Source organism: Coptis chinensis, chromosome 9, assembly GCF_015680905.1.
Source record: "Coptis chinensis isolate HL-2020 chromosome 9, ASM1568090v1, whole genome shotgun sequence".
Classification (NCBI taxonomy): Eukaryota; Viridiplantae; Streptophyta; class Magnoliopsida; order Ranunculales; family Ranunculaceae; genus Coptis; species Coptis chinensis.
In genome coordinates, this window is record NC_141464.1 from 67,651,026 (window position 1) to 67,662,121 (window position 11,096).

Genomic DNA, 11,096 nt, shown 5'->3' on the forward strand with positions numbered 1-11,096 from the left:
ACATGATCAAAATCAACAAAAAAAAAATCCAAAATACACTAGATTGCATTTCTAAAGAGTTACAACTAATTTCTTATAAACAACAAAGAAAATAGTATAAAGAATTCAAAATCATGAATTAAACAAATAAAATAACCTAATAAATGCACTAACATAATCTTAACAGAAGAAAGGGAGTACCGAATTTGGTTTTTTGTTCGTTGGAGTTGGTTTTGAAAGTTTAGATATCTCGAGATATTTCGCGACAAGAGAATGAATGGAATTGGGAGAGAGAGGGAGAGAGAACGAATGGAATGGTGAAAAGCTTAATATAGTGAAATGCTCAAGGTGAAAAGGACTACGAGATTTTTAAGTATTTGATATACTCCATGACTTAAAATATGAAAATTTCGTCTCACTCTCACCAATCTCATATTGGAGAAGCTAGAACAAAAATTAAACATAAAATATAATCAAAATCATCAAAGAAAATCCAAAATACACTAGATTGCATATCTAAAGAGTTACAACTAATTTCATATAAACAACAAAGAAAATAGTGTAAAGAATTCAAAATCATGAATTAAACAATTAAAATAACCTAATAAATGCACTAACATAATCTTAACACAACAAAGGGAGTACCAAATTTGGTTTTTTGTTCGCTGGAGATTTTTAAGTATTTGATATACTCCAATAAACATAAAATATGATCAAAAGCAACAAAAAAAAAATCCAAAATACACTAGATTGCAGTTCTAAAGAGTTACAACTAATTTCATATAAACAACAAAGAAAATAGTGTAAAGAATTCAAAATTATGAATTAAACAAATAAAATAACCTAATAAATGCACTAACATAATCTTAACACAAGAAAATGAGTACCGAATTTGGTTTTTTGTTCGCTGGATTTGGTTTCGAAAATTCAGGTATCTCGAGATATTTCGCGAGAAGAGAATGAATGGAATAGAGAGAGAGAGAATGGAATGGGATGGTGAAAAAAATATGAAAATTTCGTATTTTCCCTCCCTCCCTCCCCCTCAAAAAAAAATCTTATATTGGAGAAGCTAGAACAAAATTAAACATAAAACATGATCAAAATCAACAAAAAAAAAGAGTCCAAAATACACTAGATTGCATTTCTAAAGAGTTACAACTAATTTCTTATAAACAACAAAGAAAATAGTGTAAAGAATTTAAAATCATGAATTAAACAAATAAAATAACCTAATAAATGCACTAACATAATCTAAACATAAAAAAGGGAGTACTGAATTTTGTTTTTTGTTCGCTGGAGTTGGTTTCGAAAGTTTAGATATCTCGAGATATTTTCCGAGAAGAGAATGAATGGAATAGAGAGATAGAGAGAGAGTGTGTGTGGAATGGAATGGAATGGAATGGTGAAAAGCTTAATATAGTGAAATGCTCATGGTGGAAAGGACTACAAGATTTTTAAGTATTTGATATACTCCAAGACTTTAAATATGAAAATTTCGTTCCTCCCCCCCCCCCCCCCATTAAACATAAAATAAAATATGATCAAAATCAACAAAAAAAATCCAAAATACACTAGATTGCATATCTAAAGAGTTACAACTAATTTCATATAAACAACAAAGAAAATAGTGTAAAGAATTCAAAATCATGAATTAAACAAATAAAATAACCTAATAAATGCACTAACATAATCTTAACACAAGAAAATGAGTACCGAATTTGGTTTTTTGTTCACTAGAGTTGGTTTCGAAAATTCAGATATCTCGAGATATTTCACGAGAAGAGAATGAATGGAATAGAGAGAGAGAGAACGGAATGGAATGGTGAAAAGCTTAATATAGTGAAATGCTCAAGGTGAAAAGGACTACGAGATTAAAATATGAAAATTTCGTATTTTCCCTCGTCCCCCTCCCCCCCCCAAAAAAAATCTCATATTGGAGAAGCTAGAAAAAAATTAAACATAAAACATGATCAAAATCAACAAAAAAAAAATCCAAAATACACTAGATTGCATTTCTAAAGAGTTACAACTAATTTCTTGTAAACAACAAAGAAAATAGTATAAATAATTCAAAATCATGAATTAAACAAATAAAATAACCTAATAAATGTACTAACATAATCTTAACATAAGAAAGGGAGTACCGAATTTGGTTTTTTGTTCATTGGAGTTGGTTTCGAAAGTTCAGATATCTCGAGATATTTTGCGACAAGAGAATTAATGGAATTGGGAGAGAGAGGGAGAGAGAACCAATGGAATGATGAAAAGCTTAATATAGTGAAATGCTCAAGGTGAAAAGGACTACGAGATTTTTAAGTATTTGATATACTCCAGGACTTAAAATATGAAAATTTTGTGAAAATTTCGTATTTTCCCTCCCTCCCCACCCCCAAATCTCATATTGGAGAAGCTAGAACAAAATTAAACATAAAACATAATCAAAATCAAATAAAAAAAATCCAAAATACATTAGATTGCATTTCTAAAGAGTTACAACTAATTTCATATAAACAACAAAGAAAATAGTGCAAAGAATTCAAAATTATGAATTAAACAAATAAAATAACCTAATAAATGCACTAACATAATCTGAACACAAGAAAGGGAGTACCGAATTTGGTTTTTTGTTCGCTAGAGTTGGTTTCGAAAGTTCAGATATCTCAAGATATTTCGCGAGAAGAGAATGAATATAATAGAGAGAGAATGAATGAATGGAATGGAATGAAATAGTGAAAAGTTGAATATAGTGAAATGCTCAAGGTGAAAAGGACCAGGAGATTTTTAAGTATTTGGTATACTCCTAGACTTAAAATATGAAAATTTTGTGAAAATTTCATATTTCTCTCCCCCCATCTCATATTGGAGAAGCTATAAGCAAACCTGATAACTTGCAAAACATGGTCAGGCGATCAGGCACATATAGATCAAAAATCATAATCATTTGGTCAATTATGTAACCACTACATTGAACTAATGGGGCGACTACTAAATATTCTTTTTAATTTTGGAGGTAGAAACTGGAAAACAATATGGTGCTCAATACCAGTAATGATAGACCGACCCACTTATTTGACCTACTATTTGGACCTACTGATGTGTCAAAAGTCATAATCATTGATTTACATAAAGATACGTGTCCGTGTGTATTGCAATGCAAACCAACGTTATCCAAATAGTGAGTCGCAATAGTAGGTCTAAAAAGTAGGTCCGTATAGCACTACTCGCTTAATACTCATCGTGATAAACGAATGAAGTTTGAAAGGCTATACACTTATATTAAGTGTGCAACCCTAAATCGGATAGCTAATTAATTTTAATAAGTTTAGTATATCAAATCTTCGGTTATAATCTTCTGTTAGTACTTCTCCTGTTAACACTGGATAGGTGAAAGTAAAAAAATAATCCGAAGGGAAGCAAGTTATAATCTTTGGTTTAACTTCTGCAACTCCCAATACTTGAGAGACCAAATCCTGCAATACATTTGTCTAATAAAAGAGGTTGGTGTGGATACGCTTCCCTGGAGGCCTGGATTGAGTATGGAGTATTTTTTGTTTTTTTTTTCGATAATCGAGTATGGAGTATTGGGAAGTACATAATATGGGTAAAGGCAGTTGGTACTTGGTAGGCCTATTCATGTGGATCAAACAAGAGCATAACGGGAACTTGGTTACTTTGCTAGCGTTCCGGGGGATCTCGACTTAGCGTAAAATATCCCAGATCAAATCTGGGTTGACTCGAATAAGTTTGTTGTTGTTTTTTGGCGAACGGTTGAATTGGAAGAACACCAAAATTTTGCAATCCTGTAACGTACTAAAGTTACAAATGTCATAGCAAATGATATACGACCATCCAAATGATACGAACTTCTGGCAGCTTCATTAAATACTGATTCCAATTCCAATTGCAACCTAGAGCGTACAGAGAGGAACGCCAAATGATAATTTTACTCTTTCAAGTTCAAGAAATTCATAGACTCTTTTCAGAAGAAGAATAATCACTTTCCTTCCCCTTCTTTATTCCTTTCTCCCCTTGCTCATTTTCCAGTCCTGGAATCAAACAGCACGACCATAGCGCACATAAGTCCCTACATAACAACTTAATTTTAGTAGATTTATATGTAGGCTATTTGACAATTTGTAGATGAAGTTCAGTAAGGGTCGACACGATCACTCGGTCTCATAGATAAATTGGATTCTGCCTTCCAATCAACTCTGAAGTCAACAATGAAAAAACCGATCCAAACTGTAGTTATATAGTTATGTACTTATATTAACTGCTTACTTAATGCATACTTCAGAATTGATCAATCAACCTCTGCCACCAGGATTTTTTTATTTTTTTTAAAAAATACATACATACATACAGACATACAGTTAGTAGTTCATCCCCATATTTTAGCAAACACCCAGGTTCTAAATAGAAGAATGTTGGCCTCTACCGTACCGAACCAAAACATAGGCCATGAACCAACCAAGTATAATCATACCAGACGAGTGCAAGTAACAAACATGCAGTGCACAATAAATGATTTAACAAACAGTAAACTCAGAGTGGAAACATAGGGAAACTATCCAAATTCTTGAAACCATTCTAGATACACAGTTTGCATTCTAAAAAGAACACATGGACTAAGGTCAACTACCACATGTGCTACTATCCACGACAATAACACAACACTGAAAACATAAATTTCAGAGCATAAGGAACGAAACTAGTGATGTAGTGGATGCCATCAATAGCATCAACCATGTACAGGACCTCAATACCCTTCTTCTTAAGCTTCTCAAGGAAAGGAGCTAGAGTTCTCCACAGCCTTCTTGCTTTCACCAGTGATGTAGTAGATGTCATTCTGGCCTTGATTTATCCTTGTAACATAATCCTTCAAACAGGTCAACTCATCACCAATCTTGGTCGAGTGATACCTGAGCAATTCAGCAAGCTTGGTTCTGCTCTGGGAGTCCTCATGGATTCCAAGTTTCGGGTTCTTGGAGAAAGCCTCATAGAACTTGTTATAGTCGTCCTTGTTCACAGCAATCTCAAAGAAGAGCTCAAAGCACTTTTTCACCAGGTTTGTGCGAACAACCTTGTGAATCTTGTTTTGCTGCAACATCTCTCTGGAAATATTGAGGGGAAGATCCTAAGAGTCAACAATACCCTTGACAAAGCTAAGGTATTCAGGAATCAACTCCTCACAGTACCCATGATAAAGACACGCCGGACATAGAGCTTGATGTTGTTATGCTTCTTCATGGTGTCGAAGGGATCAAAGTGTGCTCTTTTGGGCACAAAGAGAACATTCGAGCTCGCTCTCAACAGAGAAATGCTTCACAGCAAGGTGCTCTTCCCAGTCATTAGTCAAACTCTTGTAGAAAGCAGCGTATTCTTCCTTGGTGATCTCTTCTGGCTTCCTCATCCACATAGTCTTCTGCTTGTTAACAACAGCCAATTCATGAGACACTTCCTTGATTTTCTTCTTTTTCTTTTCTTCCAATTCTTTCTCTTCATCAACTTCTTCTGCCTTACCCTCCTCATCCTCCTTCTTCTCTTCCTCATCCTCATCATCAGGTGCTTCCTTCTCAGTGGTCTTTTCAGTCAATAGAGAAACTGGGTAACTAATGAATTCAGGGCGCTTCTTGACCAAATCCTTTAGCCTTCGCTCATCCAAGTACTCCAACTCGTCCTCCTTCAAATAGAGTGTGATCTTTGTACCCCTGCCAATGCTCTCACCAGAATCTCTTGTGATTGTGAAAGAGCTACCAGCATGAGATTCCCAGATGTATTGTTTGTCATCATATTGTGTTTTGAGACAACAATCACCTTCTCCGAAACAAGATAAGTAGAGTAAATCCCAACACCAGACAGTCCAACCATACTCATATCAGCACCAGCAGCTAAGGCTTCCATGAACTCCTTGGTACCAGACCTTGCAACGTTACCCAAATTGGTTACCAAATCTGCAAAACCCTAGGTTACATGGACACGCCATATTTTGAAAAAAATATGTGCCGGATACGTATCCACGTGTCCGTGTCTGACACATATTGTATTTAATTTACCTCGAATTTCTGATTTACCATCTAATTTAATAAATTTATAATTATTAAAAAATTAATTAATTATTCCTATCTGTGTCCCCGTGTCGATCTTCAACTGCTTGCCGTATCTGACACCCCGTATCCGTGTCGGACACCAACACGCGTGCCCGTGTCAATGTAACCTAGGCAAAACCAGAACAAGCAACCCCAGTTAGGAATGCAAGTTAACGAGTAACTAACTGCAAACTGAAGATAAAACAACAGAACTGCTACTTACCAGATTTGGTCATGTCGAAACCACTATCAATGATGGAAAGGGTATTGTTGCTCTTGTCAGGGACAATGTGGATGAACATCTCAGGTTGAGAATCAAGCTTGCTTTTGTCAGTCAAGCTCTTGAATCTGATACTGTCCAATGCCTTTGAACAAAAAACACAAGTCCAACATAAGTATATTGAGCAGCAAACAGACATGCAATACCTCAAAAGGAAACAACCATAGCAAGCGAAAAAAATACTAGCAACCGCGCACACATTTTCACAAGCAAATATTACAAAAATTCACGAACCAAAAATATATGCAAACATTACAAAAAATCCTTCCTATCTGTAGTTCCCTAAAAGGTGGTTTTTTTACTTCCTAGAAAACTATATAACAAATGAACTATTCTTTGTACCAGTAATCATCAAAATTTCTTGGGTTTAGTTGTCGTTATTAGTTATCTCTATTAGGTATGTTAACTAGTTCATTTAAAAAATAAACAATTGGTATTAAAACTAAGGTATTGTTCAACCACTTATATCATCATTAAAAATACGGTCATGTTCAACCACTTTTTTCAACTTCATCTAACAATAATCAATCTAGAACTCGTGTAAATCATTGAATCTATGACAAATATAACATAGATAAGATACACATGAAATTAGCACTCAACAAATGATATGCTCATAGAAGGTTTATCTTCCAAAGCTTTCTCAACTTCAAGTAGCATTTTGGTTGATTCGGAAGGATTAACAAGCTTGTCTGCAACAGATAATCAAAAAATGTTTAACTGCTTACCATAATAAGCAATACATCTACCCAAAAAAAAGAACAAAAATTCTATATGAACAAACTTTTTTGAACAAACTCTCTTAAACAAACTGACGTGGCACTCATCAGGCAGGGGTGCGTGTGTATTGCTCCAAGAAGTACTGCAATCAAGGTCCCTCTGCTTGCCATGTCAGTTTGTTCTCTAGAGTTTGTTCAAAACAGTTTGTTCATGTAGAAAAACTCAAAAAAGAAAGATAAAATGATAAATCTGATAATTACTGCAAAATTATTAACGTAGTGATAATTAACTGTAATGATTTATTTACGTTAAATGTGATAATTAACGTAGTGATAATTACTGTTTTACTGTTTCCCGCCTGTACAGCAATGTTCTTGTTACCAACAGTAAATCTTCAGAGAAAAAAGTTGTTCATGCACACAGTATAAAGGTTAAATTTTCATCTCTGTCTATAATTCTCGTACTGCCTATGCTTTATTCGTTGTGGTAAACAATAATAATGCACAAGTTATATGCAGGAATGCATGTATGGTTAAAATTCTTGTCTGTACTCAGAAATTCAGTGGCACGTACTATTTCTCTTGATCATTTTATGTGGAGGGTTTTGAAGGAGTATACATGAATCTACACCACCAATAAACTAAAACGAAGCCAATTTCTTCTTCTTGCGACGTGTGTGTGTGTGCACGTACATTTTCACATACTGGATATAGCAGTTGGTGCAACTACCATGTTCTTGATTAGGTGCCATGACTCCGTGAAACTAAACATAAGAAATCCATGAAACTACAAAAATGAAAATAAAAACGAAAAACCCAAATAAGCACATTCAACCATAAGGCATGGTAGCAAATAGTTACATGGTAGCAAATAGTTAAAAGTTAAAACGGTCTGGATGGTAAAAGTGATATTTAACATAGTCAAATCATTACAGGAACAAGCAAAACATTACTTTTTCTTTTTCTTTTCCCTTCTTTTCTTTTTTTCTTTTTTTTTTTGCAAATCAACTTCTATTCATATTCAAACTTTAAAATAAGTTGTAAAATAACCAGCTGGGTGGAGGCCAAATGCCAAATATTTTTTTGCCCGCTTGGCGACAACATGTGCTTCCCTATTACATAACTAGTTTGTTGCGTCCGACGGGCATTGATCTGGAGAGCCTTCGGGCGCCGGTAAGTCTTTAAGTAAAAACATATCAACACCAAGCTAAAGGCAACGTTCAAAAACAATGGAAATTATATTTAGTTGCGGTCAGATCATGAAAAAAAAATCATATAGAATTTGACGTTGACAAAAATAAATGTATGTTGTTGTTTTTTGTACTTGGGCATAGGCAACCTGTTTTTCTTGAATATTGAATCCTTTCGTAAACCTGGAGAACATAAAAAAAGAACGCAGAAGAAAAGGAATCACATCATCTTTACATAGATTCCATAATAACCTATAATTTTAGTTGTTTCCTTTGATTTGCGAGTCGGGGTTGAACACGGCTGGCAGGTTTTCATCCATGTAACTATGTAAGTATTTAACTTTAGTTGCTGAGGCTCTTGGCAATTTTGACGGAGTACAGAATCACCCGAAAACAAAGATTTACTGATTTGCCAAGGCAAAAATGGAGACAGAGTAGTCATAAAAAAGACGAAGATCTAATGAATTTACAATGGCCTAGATTGGCTTCACTGCTTGACATATAAATCTCTCGAAACAGATGAAATAAAGACTATGTACAGATGCTAACCATTTCATATTTTAGGCATATTCAGAGACTAATACAACATTAGGGAATAATGGCACCATATAGAAGGGTCAGCCATCATTATTCCCAAACTGAGATGGCCGACATGTGAGCAGCATTACATCAACTTACCTCTTGGGATTTCACATAGTTATTAAGCATACATTGACATTCGTAAATGCTCATTCCCAATCCAATTCATCTACTCATCAGCACCTTGACTTTCACTTTCCTTGACAAACTGACCGTTCACCTGCTTCCTAGTATCAACCGTGGCCTTTCTTGATTCATATCAAATGTGCTTATAAAATCTGTTCAATACTCTCAATTGGTTATTCGATTCAAAGAATCATTTACCTAAAATATGCAAAGGAAGATAATTAAATGACTGAGAAAGATCATACCTCCGAGTTTTCTTTTTCTCTTTGCAACGTAACATGGCATTGCCTCTATTATGTTATCGTTCCAATTTTTTGGAAGAAAACGCCTAATTGCAGGTAATAATGTTGCACTGTTCATAACAAAATAAAAAAGTTAGACAAAGACAATTTCGGATTAGTATATTAATAACCTTAATAAAAATAAGAAAAAGGGAAAAAAACTTACGAAAGTGCTAAGATCCCAAGTACAAAGAAGTAACACGTGAGTACAGCATTAACCAAATCTTTTGACAAAAACTTGAAGAGCAAAAACAGTGACAACAGCATTGCACTCCCAATCAAAGGGAAGCATATAGCATGCTCATTTGACATTGTCTCCTGCATGATCAAAACGCGTAAAACTCAAATTGATGAAAAAAAAAATACTGATACTTTGTCAAATCACAACTGTAGAACATGCTTGTGCTAACAACTAACTTCTACTTTGGGACACAGATACGTGCGCCTTCGGCGTCCCCGACGCACAAGGTCATCATGCAGACTCTTTAGGAGTGTCACAGAAGTTGGAGAAAAGCCCATAAAGCAGTTCATATAGTCACACATAACAGAATCCAACAATGTAGCTCCTTGTAAGTACATATTTGGATTTTTGCTTTAGCCTTGAGCCCTGAGGAAAAGAAGTGGGAAAAAGAAGAAAGTTAACTTTAAAAAAGTAAGGTCACCAGGAAGTGTGAAGGTCAACTAGCAGAGTGGCAGGCCAATTTTCTTAGTGTCGATTAGGGGGAAGGTAACGTTCAATCGATCAGCAGCTGTCCAAATATGTGCGCCATTCTCTCAGTGACGTTGCATGATGCCGATGCCACCCCAACGAGATTGATCAAGGCAGCCTAAATAATTCATCCAAAACCCCAACAAAATGGATCAATCTTTGTGTAGTTCCATTCCTTAAGTGACTCGGGATAACGCCTCAAAATAAAGTATTCGAGGGCAATCGCTAATCTTCTACCTATCCTCATTGATATTGGAATGTAATTACGTTGACAATTGTGAACAAATGATTTGGTGAAATTAATAACACTATCCTCAATAATTCAATGACATAGCATGTGGAAGGTTTACTCGAGAGAAGAAACGATTCAATACTGTGGACCAAACAAAGCACCTACATTTCATTTCGAAATCCTAAAATACCAATTTTACCATTCACACCAAACCAGCAAAATGAACAGACAACACTAAAACAATGAGGGTAATTAACTCATATCACAATTTATCATTAAAATTCGGTAAAAGTGAAATATATATATTAGTAATTATTTCTCCCTCAAACTTTCCACCCGCCTCAACCATTCTTCTTCTATACAACCAAAAAAAAATAGTAGTGTAGTAGTGTCTGAATATAGTAGTGTCTGACCTTGTAGTGCTGCCAAACAGTGCAGTAACCGACGCCAACTGAATATAGTAGTGTCTAACCTTGGATGAGGAATAGTTACTTTTCCAAAACCAATTTAAATGGGTTAAATGAAGAGGTAGATGGATGAGGAATTGAAATATGGAGTGTTGGTCGGGATGAGAGTGAAATTTGGAGGAATAGAAATTTGGAGTGATAGAAATGAGGGCGGTAGGGATGAGAGTGAGGAGAAAATAAAAAGGGGGAGGCGTTGGTTTATTTGGAGGAAATCGCGATACTGTGTGCCGGTCTTCACTCCCAACAACACGCAAGAAAGTTGTTGATGTTGAGTTTGCTACTGCCTGAGGAACAAAAAACAAACTTCCATGTCAGCACATGCCAATAGTCCAATACTTAATACATATATCTGGAAAATGGAAACAACTAAATTGTATTAATAGACATGAAGAAAGAGCAAATGGAAAATGTGAAATGCCCCACTCAAAGAGGACGCTCAAACATA

The 11,096-nt window shown here is 35.1% G+C and overlaps 1 pseudogene across 1 annotated transcript; it reads right to left on the reverse strand.

The window, feature by feature from the left end:
• Positions 1–4,503: 4,503 nt before the first annotated feature.
• On the reverse strand, positions 4,504–7,036 carry LOC147477549 (heat shock protein 81-1-like; annotated as a pseudogene). The gene is made up of 3 exons (XR_015207697.1): positions 6,952–7,036; positions 6,292–6,433; positions 4,504–5,933 (listed from the first exon to the last, which is right to left on the reverse strand). The product of XR_015207697.1 is annotated as a heat shock protein 81-1-like (transcript).
• Between the last annotated feature and the right edge of the window lie 4,060 nt (positions 7,037–11,096).